Below are 10,857 nucleotides of genomic sequence, written 5' to 3' on the forward strand. Positions count from 1 at the left end.
TGTCTGCCCCTTTTAGGGTTTCTAGTCTTTTTGACACTATGTCCCGTTTGACTTGCAGAGTAACATCACCCCTTGTATGCCCCTCCCTGTCCTTCCTAAAGAGTTTATATCCAGAAAATGACAGTATCCCACTGAGTCCGTAGCTAGACCTAAGGTTTATCCCAGGATCATCCCAGGTTCGTCCCTACCTGAGCGCTGGATGCCCTGTGTGGCCCTAAGATGAACAGGTTTGACCCCAGGATAATCCTGGGATAAACATTAGGTCTAGCTATGGCCTGAGTCTCTCCGCTCCATCAGGTTTCCGTTATGCCCAGTATATCTAGGTTGTCCTTTAAAACCAGGTATTCCAACTCTCACGTTGATGTGCGACTTGAATTATTATTATTATTTATTTATTTATATAGCACCATCAATGTACATGGTGCTGTACAGAGTAAAACAGTAAATCGCAAGATACTCTTCCGCATTAATGCTGTCGAATTCCCAGGAATTTCTTCCACTCTGCATAGGCTTTTAAATGTCACGGAATATGACTCTAACCAACAAAACGTGTGCAGGCACACAAGGTAACCCTTCCTCACCAATAACAGATACCAGATTTTTTCCCCTTATGTGTCTGAATCTCTGACTTCTGTTCTTCTGCTCTATTGGATCAGGACCATTGAACTCAAAAGGCTTAAGCACACTTAATTCTGTGTTCCACTGCATTCCTACTTCTTATGATTTATGCATATTTTCTAGCAAACTTTGCACTTTAGAGTACATTTCAAGAGAGTTGTTGAAACATCATTTCAACCCCCCCCCTTTCCCCTAACAATGAAAAATCTCCCCTTTGTTATGACAGTTTTACAAGCGCTGAAGTGCATTACAAATAGCTAGGTATATGCCTTTCCTGAACAATTAATTTATTACACTACTGCAGAGTTGATCATATCTGCTTCCCTTGCATATTTCAGAGCCACCTTTTTAATTACATAAATTTCTTTTTGTGTTTCTAGAACTGGATGCAGACAAAAGAGTCATACTGTTGATTGCATTACAGTCATTCAAATTGCTGAGCATGCTGGTTCAATTACTCTGTGAGCCTCTTTCCTTTCCTTTTTAAGAGTATACAAATCTCTGGACTCCAAATTAATCACTTCATCACATCCCAGGAGGAAGGCAGACATAACAGAAAAAGAGAGCTCATGGGGGGGGGCTCTGATACCCCTGGGGGGGTGAGCCCAGCATTTTCCTGCTTCACAAATGAAAAGAGAAGTGAGCATATTAGTAAATTTAATAAGGACATAAGAAGAGCCATGCTGGATCAGACCAAAGGCTAATCTTTTCCAGCTTTCTGTTTGCACCATATTGGCAGAGCGATCCCTTTCTACACCATCTGTTTTTCGAAGGATCATCCCTGGTTCATTCTTGTGCGTCCAAATGACACACAGGGGATACCGGGAGCAGGGGGGGATGATCCCTCTACTTCCCCAGGATAATTGAGATCTCAGTTATCCTGGTTTTACCTGCAGTCCCGGGATGATCCCAAGGACCATGGGCAGTGTGGGTGCCCATTCCGGCTCCTCTTCCCTGCGAGTAGTGTGGGTCATCTGAGGGAAGGAGCCGGGATAGGAGGAGTCGAGGGCCCTTGGGGTTGGGGTGGGGAGCGGGATCATTTTTTTTAACCTTCATTTTTGGTGGAGCGCAAGTGTGCCACAGCAATTTCTCTTTAAAAAAAAATGGGGCCACAACGGGTGCGACACCCGTGACATCACATGGCCCATGTGAACTGAGGGTGATGGTCCCAGAAGCAGTTAAGTCCTGGTTTGCCCCTCCCACCCCAAACCCGTAGGTGTAGAAAGGGCCTATGTCGGCGGAGTTAGGAGCCGATAGCGAGAAACTGTCACTGCCTACGCCCACAAATCTGATAGGGAATTTTATGTCTTGGAAGAGGCAAAAGTTTTGCAGGAATACAGGAGGAAGCAGCAGCCAGGCACCTCTCCACCGTGCCTGGGTCCAGCTCCAGCTGAGAGCCTCCTCCCTCCTGCTGTCAACTGTCTCTGGAGAGGCCACCAGTGAGGGAGGAAGCAGCAGCCAGGCACCTCTCCACTGTGCCTGGGTCCAGCTCCAGCTGAGAGCCCCCTCCCTCCTGCTGTCAACTGTAACTGCTGAAAGTTGCAACTAAGATTGTAGTGCCTGAATTTCCTTTCCTTTCCCCCCTCCTCCTCCTCCCTCCCAATCCCCTTTCCTTTTGTGTCATGTCTTTTAGATTGTAAGCCTGTGGGCAGGGACTGTCAAGAAATACTTTTGTAAGCCGCCGTGAGAGCCTTTTTTGGCTGAATGGCGGCATAAAAAAATCCTTAAATAAATAAATAAATAAATAAAGGGCTGGCTCACATGGTGGTAAATCATGGGGCAATGGTGGGAAATCATGGGGCCTAAAATGCTTGGGGGCATGTTATCTGAAGGACCACCCCCTCCCATTTATACCTGCCTGGACCCTAAGATCATCTTCAGGATGATCCTTCTCCAGGAGCCCCTGCAAAAGGAAGTGAGGCGGAGGGCTACCAGGAAGAGGGCCTTTTCTGCTGTGGCACCCCAGTTGTGGAATGATCTCCCTAGAGACATTCGCCTAGCACCTATATTGTACTCCTTTTGACGCTAGGTGAAGACCTTTTTATTTATGCCTTAAGGTGGATTCCTGAATTGAGCAGGGGGTTGGACTTGATGTACTTATAGGCCCCTTCCAACTTGACTATTCTATGATTCTATTATTTTCTCAGGCATTTTAGCCTTCTAGCCTTCTAGCTCTGCTGTTTTAAATCTATATTTTAAATCTCTGCATTGCTGCTTATGTTTTCTTCTGGTTGTATTTTTATATTGTAGTTTTAAGATTTTTTATTTTATATTGTTTTATGCTATACTTGTGATTTAATTTTTTGTTAACTGCTCAGAGAGCTTTGGCTACCTGATAGTATAGAACTGAGATAAGGTATTTAGTTACATTGATGTAAATGTACTTTTCCCTTTATCATTATGCAAACACCATCCTAATCTATTTCTCTCCTTCACATTTTATTTACAAGACTTTTTTGTCTTTGAAGATTTCGTTTGAGCTTAGTACCTAATGAAGCAGCCTGATTCCAAGGGTAAATAGCATATTTTGCATGCATTGGGGATGGTTTCATTTTCTCCAGGCTTTATAAAACAGTTGCCTGCATTGTACCTTCTTGATCAGTAGCATGCTTATAGCATGCATAACTTAAGGCATGGAAGATATTCATCTGGTTTGCTTTTGTATCTATTAAAAATGAGCTCTGAGTAAACCAAGATTTGCGCAATCATTCAGAAACACAAGACAGGTCAATAACAAGATTCCACTTTATCTAATGTATCCCCCATAGCAATAGGTACAGTAGATCTATATTGCACCATGTCCTGATACAAACCAGGAACTTTTCTTATTCTACATTAGAAAATTCTTATTCTTCCCTTATCCTAAATATTTAGGGTGTGAACCTCTTTTTATCCTCACAACAACTTTGTGTGTAGGTTAGGCAAAGAATGCATTCACTATGCATTTATACTGTGGTTACACCAGTTTTATTGTGGCTTTCTCCAAAAGAATCCTGGGAGATATAGGCCTTAACTAGACCTACCTGAAAGTCTGGGGGAGAGGAGGGGAGACCTCGTGTTGCGATTAATGCGAGATCTCGCCCCTGTTTACATGTAAGGCGCAACGACCTCAGGAAGAGAGGCGTCATGCCCGCCTTTTTTAATTTCTTAAAGGGAGAGGAGTGTACGAACAGTCGTGTGCAAAGGTAAGTGTTTTTTAAAATTTCATTTCATTTCCCCGCTTCCCCCACCCTAACCCCGATGGGCGCAGCTCCCGGCTCCGCATGAGCATTCGCATGGAGCTGGGTGAACCCGCGGAAACGGGACACACGTTCCACGGTCTCGGGCTGAGCCCAAGACCGCAGAAAAAGCAGGCCCAAAGGGGAGGGCTGTATCCCAGGACAAGGGAGGGATGATCCCTCCCTGATCCTGGGCTCCCCTGTGCATCATGCCCTGTACCGAAGCTATCTTTTGCTCTGGCTCAGAGCACATTCCTGTAGGATATTACAAATGCTTCAAATCGAAAACACTAAACACCCTAAGCAAACAATTATTTAATTGCAATTTAATGAGGTGTATTTTAAATTAAATTTTAACTGAAGTCCCCTGCAAAGTGTGTTTTATTACTGATTGTATGGGTGAATCCGCACATCTAATAGCCAACCTCGGTGGCATATCTAATGTTCAATTAACCCTGACACAAGGCACACAGCACAGGTCTGTTGTGCATGTTTTGCTCAAGTAGGCCACGGATTGATACAGAAAAGTATGTCTAAAAAAGAGAGTCCTTGTGTTTGGAGAATGGAATGATTATTCAAAGGTAACCACTGATGGTCAGCTTCTTCAATCAACTGGCTTTATGATTACATTGAAACAAGAACAATACAATCTAAAAGTATATGGTGATAAGGAAGTGCATGAGTGAAAAACACTCTGTCCCCTGCAAGTTACCTGTTTGATTTTGTTTGCTATAGTCACTAACTTCATCTGGGATCATCACTGGGCAGGTTCCTCCCTTACATATAGGAGCTTTTCATACATACAGATGTACGCATGAAGAACTTGAACAGATGTGCAGGAGATTTTTGGAGGCACAAAGCCCTGTATTGAGATGAGTCCCTCCAAACCTCGCTCCATAGGAGAAACCTTGGTTCTTGCATTTCTGCCCACTTTCTTGAATTGAACAGCACGGTCAAATTATAAATGCAAATAAGTTTTATTAAAGATAAGGATATAGATACTGTACCCCATTCACAAGAATACGAAAGAAGATTTCTCTTATGAAGTCCTAACAAGTGGTGAAGTAGTGCTCAGTTTCAATGGTGGGCGGTACTACGTCACATAGCCTAGTATTTTATTATGTATTTTGTTGTTTTAATTGTTGTGAACTGCCCAGAGAGCTTCATCTATTGGATGGTAAAGAAATACAACAAATACGTATAAAAATAAATATTATTGGCTAAAATGGGGCAAAGTGGGACAAAGCAGGGAATGGTGGGGGAGAACTTTATTAAGACATGTCTTCAAAAGTGTGACGGAAGTATGCATGGTCTCAAGGCTTCTTCATCCTTCTGTATGATCATCTCTCCCTTTTGTTAAATCAGAAGCAGAGAGCTCTGTGTTTACATAGCAGTAGGGGTGAGTGAGAAATTTGTTCCATCGAGATGTTTATGTGAATTTACCAAATTAGCACCTCTTGTGCCAACAAGCACAGAAGGTTGTGTATGGAAGCCTACACTTTGCCAACATCGGCAATGCAGTTCAGTGGGGGGAAATGCACATGCAAAAGCACGCATTAGTGGAAAATGCACACAAAATGCCTATATTAGAGGAAAGTGCAAACAAAACAATAAAAATAAAAATACCTGGGGAAAATGTTAATATTTGAAAAATGCACTCCGACATACATATATTTTTGGGGAAAGGCATACATACAAGATGCAGATTTCCATGGGAACTTTAAAAAAAGAGAAATATGTGTGGAAATGGAATGAAATAAGTTTAGAACTGAAAATCTGATAATCTCAGCAAGAACAAGATTCCATCTCTACACAACAGTGAAACATCCTATACACAAAAATATTCTGTGTTTTATTTTTATCTGACATTTCCTCCTACAAGATCAGGCCAATAAACATGGATATTCTGCTCTCCCTTTTATGTATGTATTTATTTAATTTAATTTATTACATTTATATCCTGCCTTTTTTCCTCCAATGAACCCAAGGTGGCACACATAATCCCCCTCCTCTCCATTTTTATCATCACAACAACCTTGTGTGGTAGGTTGGGCTGAGAGGTGGTGACTGGCCCAAGAACACCCAGGGGGATTCCACACGTCGTACTGAGGACGCTTCCATGCGCCCCCAGTGCAACCCCAAAGCTTCCGCTCTCCACCCCGCCTTCTTCCGCCGAGCTCTCCGACCTGGCCAGCGAGGAGGTAGGTGGGTGGCGGCGGCAGCGGCAAGGACACCTCTTCCTCGTCTCTTCTCCAGGCAAGCTACACAATCGCTTTGGGGTTGCACTGGGGGCGCACGGAAGCGCCCTCAGTACGACGTGTAGAATCCCCTCCAGTAAGCTTTTTGAACTGGAGGGGGAGATTTCAACCTAGGTCTCTCTAGTCCAGCACTTGAAAACAGTCTTCCACAACTCGGTGCCTTCCCACCCAGCATCTCCCACCCAGCATCTGGCCTACGACAGGTTGGGAAAGTCTACTCTAAGCATTACACTTCACTGCCTTTCAGTTACGTATAGTGCTTGTGCCTCTAATTTGTGCATACGCATCAATTGGGAATGGGGGCAAAGAGGCAAAGAAAAATCTTGTGCCTCCAAAAGAAAGGTTTCTTTTTTGACTCCCAAATTTCATGCTATGCTTCTAAGAAAACGCTGTTTTATTTTAGCCTTAAGAAATGAGCGGTTGCTACTTATTAATTTTGCTTGCATCAAACTATGTATTTTAAATAGGCATAACAGGTGTGTACTGAGAAGTATATATTAGTTATATGGTATGTTCAGTCTAGTTCATTTCCTTCTTCGGCTGTTTTACCCTGTCATTAGTTAGGAGGGCGTAATTTTTCCCCCTTTAGTCTTTTCTTCTTTTGTTTCTACTGCTATCCTGTATTTTGTAATCACTTACCTTGGGGACTAATTTGCAGTAAACCCATATAATCCATAAGTATCTTTTTAAAAAAATGTAAACAAGCAGTCTTGTATGTACAGGGAAGCATGAGGGGGCAATTATTTTGTCTCACCAAGCTGGCTCAAACAAGCTTTATTTCATATTTCGCCCAGGATTTCACCTAAACATATATTATGTTAGTAGAGGTTTTATTTTTCTGAATCTGACTATGCATCATGGCATTGATTCGCAATAGTCTACAGTGGTGCAGCAGTGCCCACATGAACTGTATCGCCAGCATCCCAATGCACTACACATCATATAAAGCTTTTCTACACAAAGCATTTATTGAGTGCTCGTCATTCCTTATAGTTATTTACAGGTTCTTTGACAATGTTGTGACCCTCCAGTTCCACTTGTTTTTCAGCAGAACTTTGTTGAGGTTTTTTTTTTTTTAGTATTGGGCTTTCCTGTACAATGCTCTTAATCCGTTGTTAACTACTTTTGGTTTCATCACAGAACTGAGATCTGAGCTCAAAATGCTTAACCACCATGGCTTAGCATGTCCGAACAGGGTCATCATAAGAAGACAAGAACATAAGGGGAGCTATGCTGGATCAAACCAAAGGTCCATCTAGTCCAGCATTCTGTTCACATAACGGCCCATCATCTGAAGCCAGCATGGCCATTGGGAGTGTCATGTAATACATTTGAAGGATGCCAGGTTGGGGAATAATAGGCTAGACAGTTATTTTTCCTTGAGATTTATTTATTTATTTATTTATTTATTTATTTATTTATTTATTTATTTAAAACATTTATATCCCGCCCTATATCATTAAGATCTCAGAGCGGCGTACAGATAAAAACATACAGTATAAAACAATAAATATGCACAGTTAAAAACAAATTAAACCATGATCCAAGTTAAAACAATATAAAATTTAAAAGCAGTAAAAGCAGTTAAAACAATGTGCCAGTGAGTTTAACCATCAAAGGCTTTGTTAAAAAGCCATGTTTTTACTTGGCGTCGAAATGCAGTCAATGTTGGCTCCAATCGGGCCTCCATGGGCAGGGCATTCCACAGTCGAGGTGCCACAACTGAGAAAGCCCTCTCCCTCGTCCCAACATAGTGTATATGTTGCATTGGTGGGATGCAGAGAAGGGCTCCTCCAACAGATCTAAGGTCTCAGGCAGGCATATATAAGGAGAGGCGCTCTCTCAAGTATCGAGGTCCCAAGCCATTTGGGGCTTTAAATGTCATTACCAGCACCTTGAATTCCGACCGGAAGCATATAGGCAGCCAGTGCAGCTCCTTTAAGACTGGTGTTATGTGGTTTCTGAATGATGTACCCGCCAGCAGTCTAGCTGCTGCATTTTGCACTAGCTGCAACTTCCGCGTCATCTTCAAGGGCAGCCCCATGTAGAGTGCATTGCAGTAGTCTAATTGGGACGTTACCAGTGCATGCACTACTGTGGCTAGGTTGTCCCTGTCCAGGAAAGGCCTAAGCTGGCGGATCAACTGAAGCTGACCCCAAGTACTCTGTGCCACAGAGTCCACCTGGGCATCTGGTGACAATGATGGGTATAGGAGTACTCCCAAGCTACGTACCTGCTCCTTCAGAGGGAGCGCCACCTCATCCAGAACAGGTTGCTTACCCAATTCCCGGTATTTTTCCTTGAGATGTTAACTTTTCATTGTAATTCTCCTGTGGCTTTGTTGTGTTACTGTTCAAACTGAGAGAAACGACAGAAAAAGGGAATCGTTTAATAACATTTCGTCCTGTCTTGTCTTCACAGTCTGCAGGTTGTCAAGTGGTGGAATGTTTGAGGCCAAGCTGCGAAGCAAAGCAAACCATTCAGGAACAAATTTTCCGAATTTATAAACTCACACAGGCATTTGCATCTGAATGGAACCCATGTTCTTTTTGGAAAAGAAGCTGAACGTGTCATGTGGCTTATCTCAACAAACACAATTAACCAGCCCAGCTTAAAGGAGAACTAGCAATGAGCATTCCTGGTAATGAGATCTCTATCACTCCAGTAAACATATCTAGATTTTAATAAAATCAGCGTAAGCATGCAGATATTCCAGTCATTGTTATTCTGAAGTTGAACAGAAATAAGAGCTGGATTTTATTCTTCTTTCAAACTTGGGAGCCTTTTCAGATTTAAGTGGAAGAGTGGAGAGATTTCCAAGGAAGGGCGGTGGGCTGGGGGAGGACCAAGGTTCACATCAAAGTTAAATGGCCTTCCCTTGGAAATATGCAAGATTAAATTGCAAAAAAAGAAAAGAAAAGAAAAAGCAGTGCATCTTAAAGGCATTTGTTGTGGTTACTTTTCAATACTGGGATCAGCACAGGCTATACAATGACTACTCCTTTCTCCCCCCACCCCACTGCTTTGCTTTGAAGCAAGGGAATATGTGCCTTTATCATGCAGACCATTGAAACAATAGGCACTTGGGGGCACGATCCTTCTTCAGGTGGACAGAGTGTCTGCACGCAGAAGGATCTCTATAGGGCTTAGCAGAGCCTTGTACCCCGCACCCCGCACTCTTCCATGCATGTGCACAGTGGTGCATGTAGACAACACATTGGGCCTGCTCAGATGACCCGCTAAGTCATGGGCCACTAATCCTTTTGCTGCAAAGAGTTAGTAAGCATGTTTAAACCGTTGTTATATAGCCACCATAGTTGGGAACGGTTAGCATGGCACGCTAAGTCTTAGTTCACACAGCACACATAATGTTTAGCTCAAAATGCTTAACCACCATAGCTTAGCATGTCCGAACAGGGTCATCATAAGAAGACAAGAACATAAGGAGAGCTATGCAGGATCAAAGCAAAGGTCCATCTAGTCCAGCATTCTGTTCACATAATGGCCAGCCTGCTGCCCATGGGAACCCACAACAAGAGTGTAACAGCATCCTCCCACCTATGTTCCCCAGCAACTATACTTAGGCATATTGCCTCTGATATTGGAGGTAGTACATAGCTATCGGGACTAGCAGCCATTGATAGCTTTCTCCTCCAGAAATTTATCCAACCTCCTTTTGAAGCCATACTAAATGGTGGCCATTACTACATCTTTAACTATGCGCTGTGTGAAGAAGTCCTTCCTTTTATTTGTCCTGCATCTCCCACCAATCAGCTTCATGGGATGACCCCAGTTCTAATATTTTGAGAGAGGGAGAAAAATGTCTCCTTATCCACATTTTCCACACCATGCATAATTTTGTACACTTCTATCATGTCTCCTCTTACTCTCCTTTTATCCAAGCTAAACAATCCCAAATGTCGTAACTGCCCACATAGGGAAGTTGCTTAAGTTCATTGATCGTTTTAGTTGCCCTTTTCAGCACTTTTCCCAAAAGTACAATATCTTTTTTTAGGTGTGGTGACTGGAACTGTGAGCAATCAGGAGAAGGGGAAGTCTGCGTTATCCCTGTCCAGCCCTCTCCCCCTGCAGAGATGCCTATCACAAAAAGTGTGTGTGTGTGGGGGGGGGGAGTAGCAAGTTTCAGACGACCCCCTAAGGAAAGTTCCTTCTGATGGACACATTCTTATGTCCGTCCTGTTTACAATGTCAGTGAATTCTCGCAAGCTGATTTGGCACAGTGGTGGGCAACAGCACTGTTCCACACCGTGCCAGGATGCTGGGTTTTAATTTTGCACAATGCCATGTGCGAGTCGCTAAAAAGGAGGCACAAGAGGGCCCCGATTTGCATATGCTAATTTATATGTATATATACCAATTTATAAACAGTTATTATAACTGAAATAATCTGGATGGAGCTAGCCTACCATCAATGAACGATGCTCTGGAAACTTCTAGGTTAGATTACTGCAATACGTGCCTTTGAAGGTGGTTCGGAAACTGCAGCTAGTGCAGAATTTGATGGCCAGGATGTTGGCTGGGACTAGGAGCTCCATCAGACCAGTGTTTTATTGCACGCTCATTGTTGGGCACTCACAGATTTTCGCAGGTCCCTCTCACGATGTCATCTACCTTTTTGTGAACCGCCCAGATTGCTCCGGCTATTGGGCAGTATAGAAATGTAATAAATAAATAAATACCTCCCACCTCTTCTATTTATTTTTTATTTATTGCATTTGTATACTGCCCCATAGCCGAAGCTT

This window comes from Elgaria multicarinata, chromosome 1, assembly GCF_023053635.1.
Source record: "Elgaria multicarinata webbii isolate HBS135686 ecotype San Diego chromosome 1, rElgMul1.1.pri, whole genome shotgun sequence".
Lineage (NCBI taxonomy): Eukaryota > Metazoa > Chordata > Lepidosauria > Squamata > Anguidae > Elgaria > Elgaria multicarinata.